This window comes from Tachyglossus aculeatus, chromosome 16 (assembly GCF_015852505.1).
Source record: "Tachyglossus aculeatus isolate mTacAcu1 chromosome 16, mTacAcu1.pri, whole genome shotgun sequence".
In the NCBI taxonomy this organism is placed as follows: domain Eukaryota; kingdom Metazoa; phylum Chordata; class Mammalia; order Monotremata; family Tachyglossidae; genus Tachyglossus; species Tachyglossus aculeatus.
Window position 1 is genome coordinate 16,710,447 of NC_052081.1, and position 23,824 is coordinate 16,734,270.

General features: G+C 40.7%; 1 protein-coding gene across 1 annotated transcript in view; it reads right to left on the minus strand.

Annotated features, from left to right (window-relative positions):
* Positions 1-16,244, minus strand: part of BRINP3 (BMP/retinoic acid inducible neural specific 3) — a 441,851-nt gene extending 425,607 nt beyond the window's left edge. Inside the window, exon 1 of the mRNA XM_038758436.1 lies at positions 16,225-16,244. The gene's annotated coding sequence lies outside the window, so the exon portion shown is untranslated. The remainder of the gene's footprint in view (positions 1-16,224) is intronic.
* Positions 16,245-23,824: the final 7,580 nt, after the last annotated feature.

Sequence of the window (23,824 nt, forward strand, 5' to 3'; positions counted from 1 at the left end):
AATAATAATAATTCCGGTATTTGTTAAGTGCTTACTATGTGCCAAGCACTGTTCTAAGCACTGGGGTACAAACAAGGTAATCAGGTTGTCCCACATGGGGCTCACAGTCTTTATCCTCATTTTACAGATGAGGGAACTGAGGCACAGAGAAGTTAAGAAACTTGCCCAAGGTCACACAGCAGACAGGTGGCAGAGCCGGGTTCGAACCCACGACCTCTGACTCCCAAGTCCGGGCTCCTTCTACAGAGCCACGCTGCTTCTCATGCTTCATATGCATCAGGTTAAAAATAATGCTATCAAGGCCAGAATAATTTATATAAAGGAAAAAGAGGTATTGAGATGTGAATGAAAAGGTTTATGTTCATTCTGATCAAACACGTCAACTTTCTCCAACTTAGGGAATTAGAAAAGCTGTTATGGGGATAACAGCTTTTTTCTCAATGTAGGAAAAATGAATGACAATTTGTCACACACTTACATATTAGGACATGGTTCTTGTCACATTTCAATGGGAAATCAGTCATATAAGTCCTGAATAATACATGAAGAACCCTGAGACCAAATGTATGTCCGAGCCTCTTAGGAAAATCCTGCAAACAACTGAAAATTTTCACCATCCAGTCTTCAGCACAATGGCATGTAAAAATTCTCGTGAAAAATTACAATAACTTTTTAAGGTAATATTAGAACAAATCCAAATATGCAAGCAGCGTGGCTCAGTGGAAGGAGCCCGGGCTTTGGAGTCGGAGGTCAGGGGTTCAAATCCCGGCTCCGCCAATTGTCAGCTGTGTGACTTTGGGCAAGTCACAACTTCTCTGGGCTCAGTTCCGTCATCTGTAAAATGAGGATTAAGTCTGTGAGCTCCCCTTGGGACAACCTGATCACCTCGTAACCTCCCCAGCACTTAGAACAGTGCTTTGCACATAGTAAGCATTTAACAAATAACATTTAGAAAAAGTTGATATAGCATTGAGTTTTTCTACTACTAGGTTATTATCTAACAACCAGAAAGTTTCAAAAAATTTAATACAACAAGTGCTTCTGGGGTAGTTTGGTTTAGTTTGATTTTTGCCCCTTTTCAGCTACTATGCAAATGTTAAAGACTCTTCTGTATTATCCAAATGGAAAAATTGAAAATTTGCTTTTCTGAAAGGCTTCATGGATTTATTATCCAACTTTCTAAAGCCTGTCCTCACAAAAATATACATTCTAATTTCAGAACCAAACTCAACACTTTTGATGTTCAAGGCCCACCTCTTTATATTTTGGAAATGTAGGGCAGATTGTTCCATGGATTATGAAATGGGAGTAACATTTACCTGCCTCGTCCAAGACCGCTGGTGGTGAAAGAATGCGAATTGAGCTCAGCCTTGTCATGTGGACTTTTCTTTTTGTGGCTCTGAAGAAACCCTCGCTTGTACACTTGTTCTCCTTTCCACTAATTATAGCAAGATTATATGTATTGCCAAGGCTCTTATTAACTCATTTTTCTCTTTAAAATGATCACTTACAAGCTGTTGATATTTCAAGGACAGCATTATCTCTCTTTTGCTTGAACTAGTTAAAGACCTGCCCCGAGAATTTCAGATCTTCCCAGTTCATAAATCAATGAAGTGCTGAATAAAAGTAATATATTTTTCCCCTTACAACCCCACATCCATTTGTAGCATTTCCATCCTTACTTAGACATTCTAGTCTTGTAAGTCCTTTGGTTTTACATTTCTACTTGTACAAGAAACAACTCTGATTATGTTTTCTTTGGATGTAAAAAGAATAAAAAGGCCTCCAAATCGATTGGCCAGCAAAATTAGCTGTTTTGCAAGCCCCGTTATCTCAGTAATGAACTGGTATTGATTTTAGTGACTTAAAACATCCTTTATTGCAAACGTATCCAATATCATTTCTTTTTTAAGAGACACCACTCAGTAATAAAATCAAATAAACTTGTATAGACATGTGCAGCACTAATGATCTTTCTTAAGAAGAATATTCCTCCTCTGACTGTACGCCAGAGCAGCGAATTAAAGAACCAAGCTGTGCAAGTAACCTGCTTTTTGAGGAAACCAAACAGGCTGGGTGTGACTGCTGCAAGATTCAGATTTTCCCCCTTTGACCATTTGACCATTTGCGTGGCTCTGTGGAAAGAGCATGGGCCTGCAAGTCAGAGGTCATTGGCTTGAATCCCGACCCTGCCACTTGTCAGCTATGTGACCTTGGGCAAGCCACTTCACTTCTCTGTGCCTCAGTGACCTCATCTGTAAAATGGGGACGAAGACTGTGAGCCCCCTGTGGGACAACCTGATCACCTTGTATCCCTCCCAGTGCTTAGAACAGTGCTTCACACATAGTAAGCACTTAACAAATACCATTATTATTATTATTATGCAGAACTCTGTAATGAGAGCAGAGCACTGTATTGACTGCTTGCTCTGTGCCCAGAGATGTACTTGGTTCTTGGGAAAGTGCATTTTAAATAATAGCATGCTCCCTGCCCCTGGGTTGTTTACAGCCTAATTGGTGAACTTGAAGATCTCTCTAAGTTACCTTCCAACGCTATGATTCATGAATTCTATGATTTTATTTTTTCAAATTGTTTCTTACAGGTAATGAAAACACATTTCACAGCAAAATTGTCAAGTTAAAGCACACGTTGCCTGAATCTGCTTGGGGGAAGTTATAATTTGTTTCCCAAAACTACATATTCAGCATGTTTCATAATAATCCTTATGCAAGCTGCCTTGTTAGCCAACTAATTATAGGGGGATTTGTGGCAAGTATCTTTTGTTACAACTCAGCTTGGAAGGAGGAAAGCATTCAGATGAGCCTGTGCTGGCATGGATTTTCTGGTGGTTGGAATGGGAGAGGGAAGTTTGGTAATTTAATATCTGTAGCTGGACTTTCTGATACCGGGGTGGGAGCAAGGAGGAATGTCCTCCTGACTGGCAGTTGCTGTCTGGGACTACTGATAGGACAATCAATCAATCGTATTTATTGAGCCCTTGCTATGTTCCCAGCACTGTACTAAGCATGTGGGATAGTACAGTCCAACAGAATTAGCAGACACATTCCCTTCCCTTCTAGACTGTGAGCCCACTGTTGGGTAGGGACTGTCTCTATATGTTGCCAACTTGTACTTCCCAAGCGCTTAGTACAGTGCTCTACACACAATAAGCGCTCAATAAATACAATTGATTGATTGATTGCCCATAACTAGTTTATACTCTAAAAGTGGAGACAGACAGTATTCCCGAATGGGAGGCTGCTCAGATTCTAGTGCCATCCTAACAATCCTCTCTCCAAATGAGGAGCAGGAGGATTGAGGGAAGGAAGAGAAGCAGTACGGCCTAGTGGAAAGAACCTGGGAGTTGAAGAATTCGGGTTCTAATCCCAGTTCCACCACTTGCTGGGTGACCCTGGGCTAGAGACTTCACTTCTCTGTGCCTCAGTTCCCTCCTCTGTCAAATGGGGATTAAGACTGTGAGGCCCATGTGAGACATGGACTGTATCCAAAGTGGTTAGCTTGTATCTACCCCCGTGCTTATTACAGTGCCTGGCACATACTAAGTGCTCAACAAATGCCATAAAATAAAAGAAGCAATCCTCACTTGTAGAGATGGTTTCCTAGTCTTTTCAGTGAAGGTAGAGATTGCTAAAATTTAACAAGGAAGGCCCTCTGTGCTCTGGGCTCTATGGTACCTTTAATTTAGCATCTCTGAAGGTTCTGCCACCCCTAATTCAAAATCCCTGTTCCCTCTTCCTTTCCTGCTATGATGAGCATTCCCAAAATATCAAGATTGGTCCATGCATTACTAATAAATTCATTCATTCAGTCGTATTTATTGAGCACTTACTGTGTGCAGAGCACTGTACTAAGCGCTTGGGAAGTACAAGTCGGTAACATAAAGAGATGGTCCCTACCCAGCAACGGGCTCACAGTCTAGAAGACATGCATTAATGAGAAGCAGCATGGTTCAGTGGGAACAGCCCAGGCTTGAGAGCCAGAGGTCATGGGTTCTAATCCCGGCTCCGCCACTTGTCAGCTGTGTGACTTTGGGCAAGTCACTTAACTTTTCTGGGCCTCAGTTACCTCATCTGTAAAATGGGGATTAAAACTGTGAGCCCCATGTGGGACAACCTGATCACCTTGTGTCCCCTCTCCCCCACAGCGCTTAGAACAGTGCTTCACGCATAATAAGCACTTAACAAATGCCATCATTATTAATAATGTTGTGGATCTTCTGAGATAACATTTAAATGTGAATAATAATAGGGGTCTTTGATTTGTATTTTTTGCTAGTACCCAGAGGGACAATAAATTGCTATTATACCCAGAATCGATCATGCAAAGACAGTTGGGTTTTCTAACTCCCAATTACTTTTTTTTGTTTTTGGTATTAAACGCTTACTATGGACCAGGCACTAAGTGTTGAGATAGATATAAGGTATCCAGGTTGGATACAGTCCCTGTCTCACGTGGGGCTCACAGACAAGCCCCACTTTACAGAAGAGAGAACTACGGTAGAGAAGTTAAGTGACTTTCCCAAGGTCATCCAACAGACAAGTGGCAGAACCAGGATGAGAACCCAAGTCCTTCTGAGTTCCAGGCCCATACTCTATTCTCTAGGCCACGCTGCTTCTTACTATTTTAAACAGTGTGGCCTAATTGGAAAAAGAAAAAAAAAAAGCCTTGGGAAATCAGGAATCTGGACTAATCCCAACTCGGGACTGATCTGCCGTGTGACCTAGGGTAAGTCACTTTAACCTGTCTCTGTGCTGGGTTTCCTTCTCTGCAAAATGCAGCTAGGATACCAGTTTTCCTTACTACTTCTGTTGTGAGTCCCATGTGATACAAGGGCTATGTCTGAGATGATTAAATTGTACCTCCTCCATCAGTCAGCATAGTGCTCTCCTGGTCCAACCCTACAGACCTGGGAGTGTGACTCGGTGAAAGGACACTGATTTTAGTGATAGTGGTTTGTGCAATCCCTGCCAGCCATTTAATTTGGGGAAGTGTGCAATAAGCAAATAGATGCCAAGTGTGTAAAGCACATTTGAAATTGCATGCAAGCATATAGTAAGCTCTTAATTACAACTTACTATGAACTGTTTTGATGATATACCAACATATCATTTATTTTACTGTTTTGCCCTTCTGGGTACATTGTATTTAGTATTTGCAATGTGGACTTGTTCCTCATCTATAAAATGGAATATTTGAATAACTGTTCATTCCAACATAGTCATCTTTGCTGCTAATAAGCTTTCTTGATGTGTTGGGTTACTACCCAATTCATCACATCGCAGATTATGTTCTTTTCTTAAAAGGGTTCTTTCATAGGCAATATTTGAAGTGTCTTCATCATGAAATAGGCTAAATGTTGACTTTATAGACTTGGATTTTTTCCTCCAAAAACTAGAAAAGACTTTTGTAGCACGGTAACGATGCCATATGAGCATTTTGCTACTAATTTCAATTTTCCAGGGCTTCATTTTTGCAAATGTTGCCATGTTTTCCTTTGTGGTTCATAGCTAATGCAGCATTTTATATTGCTTTTGTTGTGACAGCTGCCCTGTAACACAATGCTGTTTGCAACCCAGAGTGCACTACAAGTTGTGATACATAATGTTTAAAACCTCTGACTGAACTGAAATATATGGTTCTGTAATGTAATAAAAAATGTGTATGAGCTTGGCATTTCAAGAAAGACAATAAAATGTTATTATTGAAGTAAGCTTGCAGAGCACTTCTTACAGACTTCTTGACTGTTCTATAAAGTGAAGACTATTTATTGACATAAAGTTCATGAACTCTACTTGTGGAAAGTGTTGACTCTAAGGTTGCCTTGCAGTGTTAAAATCGGATACAATTTTGAAAGGCTGGCCAATGTGTTCCACTCGGAGATTTTTCAAACTGTTTTAAACACAATGACAGGATGAGATCTAATTTTAATTTTCTTCAAGATGCATAAGCTTTTGAGAATGTGGTGCTGATTCTCAGCTTTACTCAAATTGTGTACGGAAGACAGTAAGCTGTAGAACAAGCAATCTGAAGATATCAGTGATGGAAAGAATAACTTCAGACATCAAAAAGTAAGAGACATATCTGACAGTTGAAATAGAATCTCTGGAATTGAATGCTTACAGCTAAGTGATTTGCAGAGTCAAGAAAATGACTAGAATGAGTAAAGCACCCATTAAAGATTTACTCTGACAGGGGACTACACCTGATATTTCTAACTTCATTTATTTTTCATTAACGCTGTTAAGCCGCTTAATCATCTACTCATTTCAGGAGCAGCTTTAGTTATTTGTGTTTAAAATAAGTGCTACATTTTCACAGAGCTTTCTATCAGAAATGGGTTTTCATTAGAAAATGGGTTTTCATTAGACTGTGAATTAAAAATAACCTGCAAGTTAATAGTCAATTTTAAATGAATATAACTATTCCATGCTTAAATATTCTCTCTCACCACTTGGGGGGAGTTCAGTAGAAATGTTGACAGATTTCACAGTTCAGAAGATCCACTAAGATAAATGCTTTTACCTTTGACCTAAATCAATCTTTCTTTCTCGAGAAGCATTCCCTTTCCTTCGTCATGAGTGTGTGTTATACAGCTAGGAAGATTCAGCAGAGTTCAAGTTTTTATTTGTTCATCTTTGTTAGTTCAGCTATTCACATTCATTCATTCATTCATATTTATTGAGCACTTACTGTGTGCAGAGCACTGTACTAAGCGCTTGGGAAGTCAAGTTGGCAACATTCATTCATTCATTCAATCGTATTTATTGAGCGCTTACTGTGTGCAGAGCACTGTACTGAGCGCTTGGGAAGTACAAGTTGGCAACATATAGAGACGGTCCCTACCCAGCAGTGGGCTCACATCAAAGATGGACAACTAAGATTGACTTTGTAATAGTTAGTCTCCTATTTTCCTATTTACTTTAGACAAGACCTCAGTGAAATGTGTTTCCAAATAACTTGTATAGGAAGAAAATTTTCTTAAGTAAAAAAAATCAATATACTTTTTCTTTTAGAAGCACACAGTCTAGTCTGTGGACTCATGGGTATTGGGAGAAAAGAGAGGACAAGATGCAGAAGTGACAAAGATGTGGTTTTCTAGCACTTTCTGAAGTACGATTTTCTAAAATTTTTAACTTCTTGGGGATTTTCCCCGCTAGGTGGCACTTCCAAGAGAAAACTCAGAAGATATTTAAAACGTAGAAATAATATATTTAAAGTCAGTCTCCCTCTACCTTGATCCATATGCCTCTATTTTGCCAGTGCCTAGGAGAAAGCAGAATGTGGGTAGAATGTGAACCTACTCCTCCTGAAGCAGTGTGACTCAGTGGAAAGGACTCAGGCCTGGGAATCAGCTGACCTGAGTTCTAATTCCAAATCTGCCACATGTCTGCTGTGTGACCTTGGTGGGCAAATCTCTTAACTTCTCTGTGCCTCAGTTCCCTTATCTGCGAAATGGGGATTCAATACCTGTTCTCCCTCCTACTTAGACTGGCAGACCATGTGGGGACCTTGTTATCTACCCCAGTGCTTAACACACATTAAGTATTTAACCAATACAATTATTATTATTACTGAGAAGAGTTACCAGGAAATCAGATAAGTACCTAGATTAATAGGTTTTTTTAGCGAAGGCCTGACATTCTAGAAGCCAATCAGAAAAGTATTTGTAATTGAAAAGATTTGTATTTTTTTATTTATGGTTTAAAGAACAGCAGAGCTCTTGTTGTAACAATTTCCCCCATAGAGCTCTAGGATCAACAATTGAAAGGCTCCTTGTTTTCTGCCACTATAATGAGGAGACCTCTCACCAAAGACTGCCTTGTTCTCGCCTGTCCCGCCATCGACCCCTGGCCCACATCATCCCCCTGGCCTGGAATGCCCTCCCTCTGCACATCCGCCAAGCTAGCTCTCTTCCTCCCTTCAAGGCCCAACTGAGAGCTCACCTCCTCCAGGAGGCCTTCCCAGACTGAGCTCCCTCCTTCCTCTCCCCCTCCTTCCCCTCTCCATCCCCCCCACCTTACCTCCTTCCCTTCCCCACAGCACCTGTATATATGTATATATGTTTGTACGTATTTATTACTCTATTTATTTTACTTGTACATATCTATTCTATTTATTTTATTTTATTAATATGTTTTGTTTTGTTCTCTGTCTCCCCCTTCTAGACTGTGAGCCCACTGTTGGGTAGGGACCATCTCTATATGTTGCCAACTTGTACTTCCCAAGCGCTTAGCACAGTGCTCTGCACACAGTAAGTGCTCAATAAATATTATTGATTGATTGACTGTGAGAGAAAGTAAAAGTGCTCTGAGTGGTTAATCAAAGATAAAAGAGAAGCATTTTATTACTAAGAGCTGCTTTGCACAAATCTAACTGTATTCTACTAAGAGGATTTAGGCGATTAAGCCCTCTTTCCCCAACTTATTCTCTCTCCTGCATGTTCTATGCACTTAGATCTATCCCCTTGGGGCTCTTGGTATTCAACCCACCCTCAGGCCCAAAGCACTTACATACAAATCTCTCCTTTATTTACTTTTATCAATTTCTGCCTCCACCTCTGGACTGTAAGCTCCTTGTGGGCAGGGACTCTGATCCCTGTCCTCAAAGAGCTTGCAGTTTACACAGATTAAGTGCTTTCTTAATCAATCATTCAACAGTATTTTTGAACTAAGTACCTTGAGAGCAGTGATTTTGTCTACCCACTCTGTAGTAAAGTATTCACTCAAGTTCTTAATATACTGTTCTGCACAAAATAAGTGCTAAATAAATGTTACCTATTGATGATTGTGTGCCAAGACTTACCAGTGGAGAAGCATGTTTGTCTGTGGAAACAACATGGGCCCGGAGTCAGAGGATCTGGGTTTCAACCCAGCTCTGCCACTTGTCTGCTCTGTGACTTCACCCCCACCCCCACCCCCGTCCGCCCTACCTCCTTCTCCTCCCCACAGCACTTGTATATATTTGTACATATTTATTACTCTATTTTACTTGTCCATATTTAATACTCTTTTATTAATGATGTGCATATAGCTATAATTCTATTTATTCTGATGGTTTTGACACCTGTCTACAAGTTTTATTTTGTTGTCTGTCTCCCCCTTCTAGACTGTGAGCCCAATGGTGGGTAGGGACCATCTCTATAAGTTGCCGACTTGTAATAATAATAATAATAATAATAATAATAATAATAATGATGGCATTTATTAAGTGCTTACTATGTACAAAGTACTGTTCTAAGCACTGGGGAGACTACAAGGTGATCAGGTTGTCCCACGGGGGGCTCACAGTCAATCTCCATTTTACAGATGAGGTAACAGGCACAGAGAAGTTAAGTGACTTGCCCAAAGTCACACAGCTGACAATTGGTGGAGCCAGGATTTGAACCCATGACCACTGACTCCAAAGCCCGTGCTCTTTCCACTGAGCCACACTGCTTCTCTAATAATGATAGCATTTGTTAAGCGCTTACTATGGGCAAAGCACTGTTCTAAGTGCTGGGGAGGATACAAGGTGATCAGGTTGTCCCACGGGGGGCTCACAGTCAATCCCCATTTCACAGATGAGGTAACAGGCACAGAGAAGTTAAGTGACTTGCCCAAGGTCACACAGCTGATATGGAGCCGGGATTTGAACCCATGACCTCTGACTCCCAAGTCAATGGTGGCTCTTTCCATTGAGCCACGCTGCTTCTCTTAACTTACTAAGTGTTTGTACTTCCCAAGCACTTAGTACAGTGCTCTGCACACAGTAAGTGCTCAATAAGTTGGCTTGTTTTCATGGTATTAGTTAAGTGCTTTGCAGCATGGCTCAGTAGAAAAGAGCCCGGGTTTTGGAATCCGAGGTCATGGGTTCAAACCCCAGCTCCGCCAATTGTCAGCTGTGTGACTTTGGGCAAGTCACAACTTCTCTGTGCCTCAGTTATCTCATCTGTAAAGTGGGGATTAAGACTGTGAGCCCCCCATGGGGCAACCTGATCACCTTATAACCTACCCAGCGCTTCGAGCAGTGCTTTGCACACAGTAAGTGCTTAATTAATGCCTTTATAAAGTGCCATACATGATGTGTAGTAAGCACTGGGGTAGATACAATATAATTGAGTTGGACACAGTCCCTGCTCCAAATAGGTAACTGAGGCATAGAGAAGTTAAGTGACTTGGCAAACATCATCCAGCAAACACGTGGTGAAGCTAGCATTAGAGCCCAGATCCTCTGAGTCCCAAGCCCATGCTCTCTTTCCACTATAACATTCTACTTCTCTTTCCAAAAATATCCAGATATCGTAGGGTTGTTAAACAGGTTTCAAAGTTGGATTCGGGATCAGATATTTCAAGTATCTTCCTGAGGAATTCTAAATGCATTTACCCTTTTGAAGAAATCTAGAACTCCAAATGGAAGACTGCATTGCCTCTGTAAGGGATTAGGGTTCCTTATCAAGGTGCAAGTATGTTTACCATGTTGGAAGGGGTTGTGTCTACCAAGTCTGTTGTATTTTACTCTCTCTGTCACAGTACAATTCACTGCACATAATAAGCACTCAAATACCGCCAATGATGATCCCTTCTTCTCTCAACCATGTTCTCTCAACAATGCCAATTTTGCAAATAAAACACCAACTAGCTGTTTGGGTCTTATTGAGAGCAGGGAATATATCTGCTTATTGTTCTATTGTACTCTCCCAAGTACTTAATACAGTGTTCTGCACACAGTAAGCACTCAATAAATACAACTAAATGAAGTATAGTGGTTCGAGGAACTGTATAGAGTTCAGCAATCCAATTTTCCAAAACTTTTAATGTAAACTCTATCGGCATTTTCCCAACTACTTTTATAGCATCATTGTGAGAAATAGCATTTTAAAAATAATTATACGTGTAATGTATTTTGTATGCTTTTCAGGGATGATGTACTTTGCAAATATAAAAAGCTATGCAATTGTTTATTATTAATAACAGTAAGAAGAAAAAATAATTTGGTTTGGGGTTGTTGTTTTGGTTATTAAGCACTGGAACCTAAATTTGGAATTGCATCTACACCCTTAATCCTTGTTTTTGGAAAAACTATAATTCAATAAAACTACAAATGGAATTGGATTCACTAATAGAAGTGAACAGGCATGGATGCAAGACTCAAAGTGCATCTCTTATTCAAAGGAATTCTTGCTTTAGAAAAGTAAGGTAACTTCTCTTTCTAATGTTATGGCAATTTTCTTACCATTCTTCTGTGATCAACTCCCTGCCTCACTGCATTTTATATTCTCTTCCATTATTGAAGAGAAAAAATTGAATTTCTTCTTTGAGGGTCTTGTTCATTATCGTTCTCAGAGAAAAGCATGCGCATTTGGACCCAGGTGTTATCTGTCCATTTTCTTGTTTTCTAATAATAGTTTCTGATTTTCAATAAATCATTCATGTGAGAGATGCTATAGATGTCAGAGTTGAGCATTTGTTTGATTGTATGAACATAAAGATCTAATCCATTATCACAGCATGAATTCAAATGAGAGGATTTATCTCTATTTAATCAAACAATTCTAAAGTTGACACCTAGAATATGGTTCAATGTCAAGGCATTTTTCAACCGTTGCATCGGTTAACTTTTTTTCAAACCAATTGCTTGTGTTCTTGTTTTGGGTTTGTTTTTTTAATGGCATTTGTTAAGTGATTACTATGTGTCAGGCACTGTTGTAAGTGCTGGGTAGATACAAGGAAATTGGGCTGGACACAGTCCAAAAGAAATGAAAAACAGAAGTGGAAGGACAGAAAAACCCTAGAAGATAAATGTGGAAAAGCAGAGTAACAATGTCAAAGTTTAAGGACAAAAGGTTAAAGCAGTGTGGCTCAGTGGAAAGAGCCCTGGCTTTGGAGTCAGTGGTCATGGGTTCAAATCCCGGCTCCGCCAATTGTCAGCGGTATGACTTTGGGCAAGTCACTTAACTTCTCTGGGCCTCAGTCACCTCACCTGCAAAATGGGTATGAAGACTGCGAGCCCCCCGTGGGACAACCTGATCACTATATACAACCTCATTACTATAATTATTATTTTTACGGCAGCCAGTACAGTGGAAATGGGTCATACACAGTCTCCATCCCACATGGGGCTCCCAGTTTAAGTAGGAAAGGAGAAAATAAATTGAATCCCCATTTTGCAGATGAGGAACCTGAGGCACAGAGAAGTTAAGTGACTTGCCCGAAGTCATACAGCAGGAAGTGACAGAGGTGAAATTGGAACCCAGGTCTGTACTCTTTCCACTAGGCCACACTGCTTCTCAGTTATGCTACTCACAGATACTCCCATATTCATTATTGGTTGATATTACCATCTAAATACTCAACTGTAATTCTATAATAGAAACCTAGTGATCATATGTCTGGAATACTGCAACATTCTACCCAAGCTAGTCTAAACGTGGCCTGCAAACAGGCAAGGCCAAAAAGCTAAAAAGGTTTTTTGAATTTTTTAACATTAATTCTGTCCCAGAAATCATCATCAATGGTATTTACTGAGTACTAACTGTGTGCACCGTACTAAGCGCTCAGGAGAGTACAGTACAACAAAGTTGGGAGTCACAATCCCGCACCCACATGAGAGTTCAGACTCACATAGGCAATGTGACACTTAGTTCACCAGTGTTATATTACCACTAGCTTCCATTTGGCCACATTGTGGAAAAAAAACAAACACTTCAACATAATTTTATTTACAGGCAGCTGAACTTCTTTATTTTATGTTTCACCTTGTTTCATAGCTTTCATAAGAGTGCTACTGTATCTGAAACCATGTCTGGAAAATACTATAAATCTCCTGTCTTCTGAAGCTGTATTTCAATGCTACCAAGAAAACCTTTGAACAGCAATGCCACAGTGTCATTTCTTACTGTGATAAATGCTCTGGTTACAGGTTTTGGGGTAAACAACAGAAAATGGGAAAACTCAACCAGGTAACCATAAGTCTTAGGTGTACCTTAGATTCGTGCTCCCAGAAGGCTTTACTGGGTTACATTTCTGGAGCCAAAAAAGCCCTTAAATTACAATATTCCTTTCATTCAGTAGCCTCCCCAAGGTGTTCCAAACACAACTCTTGTTTCTTCATAGAAATCGAGAAAAAGAGTACATTAAAAGGAATAGTCCAAAATTACAATATGTAGCCTGATGATCAAATCTTTCAAAATCTTAGAAAGTTTCTAATTGTCCACAGAGTTCTAAAGAATTTTCATAAGTATTTTGGTGTAAGCTAGTGGTATTTTCCCAAAAGAGCTGGTGAGCCCTGCACAATATGTATGATCAATAGCTCTAGATGGCTTTTATTTTTGGAGACAAGATCAGTGATGGTAAGATCCTCTTCATGTGATAGCAAAGACTGAAGATTCCTCCCATTTTATGCCTCGATCCTTCATTCATTTATTCATTCACTTGTATTATTGAGCACTTAAATTGTGCAGAGCACTGTACTAAACACTTGGAAAGTACAATTAAGCAATAGAGAAGGACAATCCCTGCCCACACTGGGCTTACATATGCATGTGCATTTACTGAAATCTTACTGTGTGCCAGCACTATTTGGGAGAGAACAATGGAGTTGGTAGGAGAAATGTAAAAGGAAGTTATTTTTTAGCTAATGCATTTGCCCAATGCAAGTCCCAGTATGTGTTTTTATGCCTACCTCCTGTTAAACTGATCTTTATTTTTCTCAATAAATGCAAACTCCACTTTCAATTACTGCTCTCCAGGCTGATTTCTCTGCTGTGGTATTTACTAAGTGCTGGACTAAGGCTGGGGTAGAAACAAAATAATATAGCTCTCGTCCCATGCTAGGCTCACAGTTTAAGTAGGAAAGAGAACAGGCATTGAATTTACATTTTAAAGATGAAAAAAATGAGGCCCAAAGGCTTTGAGTGACTTGCCCAAGGTCACACAACAGGTGAGTGGCAAAGCCAGGATTAGAACCCAGGTACTCTGACCTTCAGGTCTGTTACCCTGACTAGTCTAAACTGCTTCTCAGCTAGTCGTCTCCAAATCACAGATTACTACATCATATTGTTTAGAATTATGTGTCATCATGTTACTTCCCTATTCACCCCAATCAATCCCTTGAAAAACTTTTAGGAGCAAAATGTTTTTCATCACACCTACAAAGTCAAAGATTCTCATTGCCATGAGGGTTGACAGTAGATATGTAATCTACCATCTCTCCCTCCCATGAGAGGAACATCACGGTCTGGTGGAAAAAGCATGAAATTGGGAGTCAAAGGACCCAGGTTCTAATACTGGATCTGCAGTTTTATAGCTTTATGACCTTGGGTAAGTCATTTAATATCAATCAATCAATCAATCGTATTTATTGAGCGCTTACTATGTGCAGAGCACTGTACTAAGCGCTTGGAAAGTACAAATTGGCATCACATAGAGACAGTCCCTACCCGATAGTGGGCTCACAGTCTAAAAGGGGGAGACAGAGAACAGAACCAAACATACCAACAAAATAAAATAAGTAGGATAGAAATGTACAAGTAAAATAAATAAATAAATAAATAAACAGAGTAATAAATATGTACAACCATATATACATATATACAGGTGCTGTGGGGAGGGGAAGGCGGTAAGGCGGGGGGATGGAGAGGGGGATGAGGGGGAGAGGAAAGAAGGGGCTCAATCTGGGAAGGCCTCCTGGAGGAGGTGAGCTCTCAGCAGGGCCTTGAAGGGAGGAAGAGAGCTAGCTTGGCGGATGGGCAGAGGGAGGGCATTCCAGGCCCGGGGGATGACGTGGGCCGGGGGTCGATGGCGGGACAGGCGAGAGCGAGGTACAGTGAGGAGATTAGTGGTGGAGGAGCGGAGGGTGCGGGCTGGGCAGTAGAAGGAGAGAAGGGAGGTGAGGTAGGAGGGGGCGAGGTGATGGACAGCCTTGAAGCCCAGGGTGAGGAGTTTCTGCCTGATGCGCAGATTGATCGGTAGCCATTGGAGGTTTTTGAGGAGGGGAGTGATATGTCCAGAGCGTTTCTGGACAAAGATAATCCGGGCAGCAGCATGAAGTATGGATTGAAGTGGAGAGAGACACGAGGATGGGAGATCAGAGAGAAGGCTAGTGCAGTAGTCCAGACGGGATAGGATGAGAGCTTGAATTAGCAGGGTAGCGGTTTGGATGGAGAGGAAAGGGCGGATCTTGGCAATGTTGCGGAGCTGAGACCGGCAGGTTTTGGTGACGGCTTGGATGTGAGGGGTGAATGAGAGAGCGGAGTCGAGGATGACACCAAGGTTGCGGGCTTGTGAGACGGGAAGGATGGTAGTGCCGTCAACAGAGATGGGAAAGTCAGGGAGAGGACAAGGTTTGGGAGGGAAGACAAGGAGCTCAGTCTTCGACATGTTGAGCTTTAGGTGGCGGGCGGACATCCAGATGGAGATGTCCTGAAGGCAGGAGGAGATGCGAGCCTGGAGGGAGGGGGAGAGAGCAGGGGCAGAGATGTAGATCTGGGTGTCATCAGCGTAGAGGTGATAGTTGAAGCCGTGGGAGCGAATGAGGTCACCAAGGGAGTGAGTGTCCCTGTTTCTTGGTTTCTTCATCTGCAAAATGGGGATTTGATACCTGTCCTCCCTACTATTTAGGCTGTGAACCCCATGTAGGATCTGGTTATCTGGTATCTACCCCAGCATATACAACCATACTTTGCACATAATAAGCACTTAACAAAAGTCTCAACTCTCAATATTATCATGAGCTTATAATATAATTCACTTGGTGTAGCAAAATGGCTAAGCCTTTGTCACGATTTCCAAATATTTATAAGGTGTTTCTTTTCACTGCAAATTCTCCTCATTAATGCACAATTCAACATTACAGAAATCAGGGCACCTATTGCAAGAATACCGTCAAAAGATCATACAGCCGAAAGCCAAGAGACCAAGGTGCTAATTCCAGCTCTGTCAAGGGGAAATATAAAAGTACCAACATCACTAGAAGAACTGAAGCATTAGACCACATCAAGATTCTGCTTAAAACCTCACACACGCCTTTTGAGAAACCACAAAGCTTTCAGAGAACATGTTTAGAGGGAAGGTAGGTGCAGATCATTTGGGGGCAATTATGACTCAGAAAAAGATCGAAATCCAGAGGGAAAGGTAAAAAATTCAATTCACAATCCAGAAATTCTGACCTTTGTTTCTCTGACATCCCACAGAGCATTAACAAGGGAAATAAAAAGGAAAACTTACCCTATGTTCCCAGGACAGAGCAGATCCCAGCAGCATGACTTCCTGCAGGAAAAAAAGGGGTTTACATAGAATAAAGAAAGAGGGGCTCAGGCCATTCCTCTTAAAAGCTTCTCTCCACTTGTTTCCATCCCAGAAATAGAGGCAGAGTAAATACAGGAAGTACCTCTACACTAGTTGGAAAATGTAGTAACTACACCAAATCATGTAGTGAGTCAGTTGGGAAATGTAGTTCAAACTTTTTTTTCCCCTGAAACTCCCTTGTCATCTCCAATAATGGCCTGTTTTGAAAGTCAGCTGCAACTTAACACTTAGTACTTAGAAGTAATTGACATTGTAACACCAAAGACTGAAATGGGAGGCACTAAAAATAGATATTTTTGGTCATAAAGTCCATCTAGGAGAGACAGAATGTGAGTCTCCCTTGGGAAGTGGGATTTAGAGTGTACTCATAGCTATGTTGCATATCAATCACTCGGAGACCCCTTTCCTAGGTAACTTTAAATCCTCTGCCAGAGAAGAGGTTTTAGGATCCCGAAAAAGGAGGCCAATTGTTTTGCAGAGTGATAAGTTTAGCTCGTCCTTGTGTCAGTACAATGAAGACAAAATAAGACAGGAATCCAAGTTAGTTAATAGGGATGTCTATATTAGGTTCAGTTTATGTAAATATAATAGACTTGGAATGGTGTTTATCCTCTCCTCCTCCCAAGGCAAGTCTCATTAGCAGAGGAAGTCACTCACTCTACCATGGCTCCTCCTAACCAGGCAAGCTAATCAGCAGTTAATCATTTTCTTTAACTCCACCTGGACCATCTAGAGAGAACTAATCAGAGTGAAAAGGATAAATAGCTAATTGGATGAGGAACACCAGTTAAAGCATAAAACAGAGAAGCAGGGGCTGGTTGTTGAAGCTCCCGGTAATCTTTGATAATTTTTGTTATAGGGAGATCCTGTAATCCATCAATCAATTAATTGAATTTTTAGTGCTTATTGTGTGCAAAGCCCTGCCTCAATCACTACTCTAGCCCAGTTTGGCTTATTTTAATTGTCAATTAGGTTTTGGAGTGATAGTGTAATATTATACTATATGTAATATTACTAAATATTATATATTATATTAGTCACAGAAGCAGTGTGGCTCTGTGGAAAGAGCCTGGGCTTTGGAGTCAGAGGTCATGGGTTCAAATCCCTGCTCCACCAATTGTCAGCTGTGTGACTTTGGGCAAGTCACTTAACTTCTCTGTGCCTCAGTTACCTCATCTGTAAAATGGGGATTAAGACTGTGAGCCCCACGTGGGACAACCTGATCACCTTGTTACCTCCCCAGCACTTAGAACAGTGCTTTGCACATAGTAAGTGCTTAATAAATGTCATTATTACTATTATTACATAAAATATATTTTATTATTGAAGACAATATTCCAGCACTGGGGTAGATTAATCAATGATATTTACTAAGCACTTACTGTGTGCAGAGCACTGTTCTAAGCCCTTGGGAGAGTACAATATAACAGAGTGGGTAGACATATTCCCTGTCTACAATGAGCTACAAGTTAATTAGGTTGGACACAGTCCCTTTACCATCAAAGATGGAGGGAGAAAAGATGTTGAATTCCCATTTTACAGCTGAGGAAACTGAGGCACAGAGAAGTGCCTTGCCCAAGGTCAAAGAGCTGGTATTTGAACTCTGGTTCTCTGAGTCCCAGACCCATGCTCTTAATAATAATAATAATGATAATGATAATGGTATTTGTTAAGTGCTTACTATGTGCAAAGCACTGTTCTAAGCGCTGGGGTAGATACAAGGTAATCAGGTTATCCCACGTGGGGCTCACAGTCTTAGTCCCCATTTTACAAATGGGTAACTGAAGCAGAGAGAAGTTATGTGACTTGCCCAAAGTCACCCAGCTGACAAGTGGCAGAGTTGGGATTCAAACCCATGACCCCTGGCTCCAAAGCCCAGGCTCTTTCCACTAAGCCACGCTGCTTCTCAATGGCTCTTGCCATTAGGTCCCACTGCTCCTTATTGTTTACATTTTAATTTCACTTCTTTTCATTGTTTCCTTCTCTCCATAGATTAAAGAGCTCAAACTTCCTATTTCAGAATTCCAGAACATTTTTTCAATTAAAAGGTTTTGAACTAGTTGAATGGAATATTCATTACCATTCAAAGTTCTGTTAAAACGATCAAAATTTGTATTCAGAATTCAGCTTTTTTTCCTCATATATATCACACATCATTTAAGGTCAGTCATTCCTTGGGCAATTTTATAGGAACTAAACTTTAAGGTTATAGTCTGTCTCTGATCCACCTTAGAGCCACAGAACAGCATTATACCTTCAGAGCAACCCATATGTTCAGTGGAATACTGATGGGTAAAATAAAAGAAAAAGTTCAAGGATGATGTGGGTTCACTTCAACAATCATGTTAGTCTTGGAAAATGAACGGAAAGGGCTCAAACCCAAGTCTCCCGGGTCATTTCTGAGTTGCATTCCTCTTAGCTGTAGCTGGTGAAGAAAGAAGCATTTGCAAAGCTCCTTGAGGAAATTCACTGTTGGTGATACATATTTATAAGACTATTCAAACACCAAAAAATGGTAGGGTACTACGAAAGCTCTATTTTTCTAGTTCTTCAGCACCTAAAAACAGAAAAGACCTAAAACAAACGATTTGCTTCTAATTTTAAGCCTAGCTTTTAGAGGGTTCAGCTGCACTTTTTTAACTGTTGACTCCTTCCAAATGAATTACAGTCAGTCATTCAATCATATTTATTGAACTCTACTAAGAACCTCTCTACTAAGCACTTGGGAGAGTATAATACAACACAATAACAGACACATGCCTTGCCCACAAAGAGTTTACAGTCCGGGGGTGGATGGGATTGTTAACTGTATTGTGGTTCTATTTGGGGGAACTTAAACTCATTTTTGGGTCTCATGCCTTAATTTTGGACATCCTTATCAGGTGGGGTCGGCATAGGGTGGAACAGAAAGGGCAAGACCAATTGAGTAGTGAAACTGGAAAATATCTTCCTATCCTTCTTGCTTTCCCCACCATGTTTCCATGAACTGTGAGAGGTTTGATAATAAAAACAATTCTCTAGGAAATTAACATGGAACCGAAGAACTTTTGAAAGGGAACTGTATTACATTCCTTGGTTAGTGCTTTAACTCTCGTGATTTGGGTTGTTTTGGATTAAGATACATTGTCTTACACCATTCCTATAGTCCCATGTCTGGGACATCTAAAGGACTTTCTCTCTGCAAGATTTTAAGCTCCTTGAGGGCAGGGAGGACTGTACCATTGTATTCCAAGGGCCTAGCACAGAGCAGGTGCTCAAGAACTAGGATTGATTCTTCAGGGGAAGCAGCATGGCTCAGTGGAAAGAGCCTGGTCTTTGGAATCAGAGGTCATGGGTTCAAATCCCTGCTCTGCCGCTTGTCAGCTGTGTGACTTTGGGCAAGTCATTTAACTTCTCTGTGCCTCGGTGACCTCATCTGCAAAAATGGGGATTAAAATTGTAAACCCCACATGGGATAATCTGATCGCCTTGTATTCTCCTCAGTGCTTAGAACAGTGCTTTGCACATAATAAGTGCTTAACAAATACCAAAATTATTATTATTATTATTCAGACAATAAAAAGGGTGCTGAACATATATTAACTTTGCATTCACTTAATATTGTCCCTGGAATGACTTTTAATGTGCTCCTTCCTGAAACTGCAGCTTGGCATGATACTGTCATACCTTTGTTCAACAATTCATCTGGAGCCATTCCTGTATTTTGTGCCTGTGGTGGTTTGAAGAGAGACACTTCTATAAAGTGCAGAGTGAATTACTTGTCATAAAAGAGGAAGAAATCAGACCAAAAGAAATAATTGCTATAATATCACCAAGTTGTTAAAGACAACTTATTGTTAGCAGAAATCTAAAAAGAGAATGAAAGGCAGAGCTATAGTTGTTCAAACCAAATTGTCCTAAGTACCAGATATTAACAGATATAATCTGCTGTGTATTTTAGAATCCAAAAATAGTACACAATAAACACTCCGACTCAGTATCAGGCCATAAATACAAAATACATTTACTCTATAGTGAGAGTTGTTTTTTTCAGGTTTCCTGAAATAAAATGACTTTTCTATTTATTTCAATTAGTTCCTGGAGGTCATTTGGGCACTCACAGTGAGGCACAGTAAATAACGAAGCCCATGGCTTAGATTTGGAGCGTTCAGGAACACTTAAGATCATAAACTCCTGAGCATCTGTTTTGGTTGGGCAAATTCTTTAACCCTACAAATTTGAGTTCCACCCAAATGGATAAATACTACCCTAGCATTTCTCGTCCGATGTGAATTCAGTGAAAGCCAACCGATTCATTCGGGCTGCTATCACCACCTAATTGGCAATACTGGACACAGGAATTGAGGAAAAACAGAAACCTTCACTCTGTCCTGGACACTAGCTGGGCAAATTATTCATCTACATGATGGGTATTTCAAAACCTAAAGTGAAAATTGGTCCATTTTCATCCTCCTTATATGTCTGCTATTTGATGTTTAATGCATTTTCCCAGCATTCCCGAAATGATTGACAGTTTAATAATAATAGCAATTGTGGTATTTAAGTGCTTACTATGTGTCAAGGACTGTACTAATTGCTCAGAGTAGATACAAGATTATCGTCAGGTCCCACATGGGGCTTACTGAGCATTTATTGAGGGCTTATTGTTTGCAAAGCACTGTACTAAATGCTCGGGAAAGTGCCCAGAGCAGGGACCCACTGGGGGCGGGATTAAGGTTAGAGATATCCTCTATTTTGGTCATTTTCCTACTCCCTATCCATCTCATTGGAGTGGAAGGAGAGGGACAGGATTGGATGAGGAGGATACTGACTGGTGGGGAGGATGAGGTGAGAGGTTAGAAGACCATGGGCTCACAGTCTAAAAGGGGGGAGTCAGAGAACAAAACCAAACATACTAACAAAATAAAATAAATAGAATAGATATGTACAAGTAAAATAAATACATAAATAAATAGAGTAATATGTACAAACATATATACATATATACAGGTGCTGTGGGGAAGGGAAAGAGGTAAGATGGGGGGAATGGAGGGGGGACAAGGGGGAGAGGAGGGAAGGGGCTCAGTCTGGGAAGGCCTCCTGGAGGAGGTGAGCTCTCAGTAGGGCCTTGAAGGGAGGAAGGTCCTAGGTTCAAATCCCAGCCCCGCCAATTGTCAGCTGTGTGACCTTGGGCAAGTCACTTCACTTCTCTGGGCCTCAGTTACCTCATCTGTAAAATGGGAATGAAGACTGTGAGCCCCCCGTGGGACAACCCGATCAACCTTGTAACCGCCCCAGCGTTTAGCACAGTCTTTTGCACATAGAGTAAGAGCTTAATAAATGCTATCATTATTATTCTCTCTTATTAAAACATTTGCCCATCTTCTTCTCTCCTTGACTGCCATCTTCAATCGTTCGGTCTCCAACAGCTCCTTTCCCACTTACACACATAGCCATGTATCCCCTCCCCTGGTAAGAAGCAGTGTGGCTCAGTGGAAACAGCCCGGGCTTAGACTGTGAGCCCACTGTTGGGTAGGGACTTCCCAAGCGCTTAGTACAGTGCTCTGCACATAGTAAATGCTCAATAAATACGATTGATGATGATGATGATGATGATGCAGGACTTCTCACTTCTGCCTGTGTTGGAGGGAATTGGAGCAGTTATCATTTTCCTAGCCCTTTAATTTATGCTGTTTAATAATGATAATGATGGTATTTGTTAAGCTATGTGTTAGATATTCTAAGCGCTGGAGTAGATACAAGCTAATCAGGTTGGACAAAACCCATGTCCAACGTGGGGCTCACAGGCTTAATCTCCCTTTCATAGATAACTGAAGCCCAGAGACATGATGTGACTTGCCCAAGGTCACACAGCAGGCAAGTGGTGGAGTCAGGATTAGAACCCAAGTCCTTCTGACTCGGAGGCCCATACTCTATCCGCTCATCCAAGGCTACAGACATGGCCCTATCAAGGATGATGATGAAGTAGAGTCACGGAAAAGGTGGTTACATGAGCTTACGTAAAAAATTTACGAAGCGTAGAAATGACTTATGTGGTCAGTTCAAATATCCATCCAGAAATTTCTCAGGAAGGTTGTATCTGATCTGCCACTGCTGTTTCTGCTTAATACCATTCATGCAGCATCTTTCAAATACTAATTAAGAAAGTTATTTTAATTAAAACAACATTATTTTCAATTTTACATAAACTTATGAAACTAGTAAAATGCATTCCAATGTAATGAACTATACAGGGAAATCATCCCAAATGAGAGACCTAGTACATTTTGAGCACTGATTTTTCTCTGTTTTATATTCACACTTTTTGGAAATTAATTCTGTTAGATGCATGAATCATTTTTGAGTGGCAAAAAGGGAAATTCAAGTACCAAATAAACAGTGACAACAAGCCCCTGAAAAAGACTGAGCTGCCAGACAAACCACATGACATTACCATAATCTTCGAAATTTGTCAGTTTCGTAATCATAGCAGGGAAGTCCTTGAGTCCTGAGGAAGAAGGCTAACAGCGATGACAGATCAATCAATTAATTGTACTTACTGAGTGCTTACTGTGTGCAGAACTCTGTACTAAGTGCTTGGGAGAGTACAATATAGCGATATAACAGACACATTCCCTGCCCTCATTGCATGTTATTCTGTTCTGACAATTGCATAGGAAAATGGTGGTTTTACTCCCTTGTCTCACTGCTCTCTCCCTTCCTCCTCTCTCCCTTTAATCCTTTCCTCTCTCCCTTGTTCATTCCCTTCCCTCTCAGCCTTTCCAACTCTTTTTCACCCTGACCCTGCTTCCTCTATCTTATCCACTGCTTCCCTACCAGAGTTCACCCCTTCCCCTCACTTTATTTTTCTGTTCCTTACTGCCACTAGACACCTTAACATTTACCAGATAAAACAGTAGAGACGATTCCTTCAAAAACTGAAATCCCTGCAGAGCCTCGTTGGTAAGATTCTGAAGCAAATTTGCATTACAATAAACTCTTCCCTCCTCTTTCTTACAAAAGATCTCATGGAACAATTTTTCTGTTCAGAGCAACTTCTTTCGGGTTTAGTCGATCACAGAAGTCCTGTTGCTGACCACATCAGTGAAACAGTGGTGAAGTTATTTGCAGAGACTTTTTGGTGCTAGGATAAAAGTTTGGTACATATAAAGAATTCAGATTGTTACTTATTTATCCTCAGAATCAACTGATATCTGTAAAGGTTTTTGCTGTTCTTTCCTTTCTTCTCTCTTCTAATGAAAAGTCTTTAACAATAAAATCATTCAACACCTTTCTCAAGCCTATTCTCCTGCATGTGATTCCCTCCCCCTTCAAAATATACCATCTTCAAAGACTTTCTGAAATCTCTCCTTCTCCAGGAGGACTACCTCAATTAATTTTTCTTCTCCCCAGGTTTTAACCTATCAATTACCTCAGAAATTTTACACCACCTTCTTGTTTGGACATTTACAACTTCTTGTACCATTTTCTTCCACATATATTCTACTACTTAGGCACTTCTCTCCATATACATCTTCCC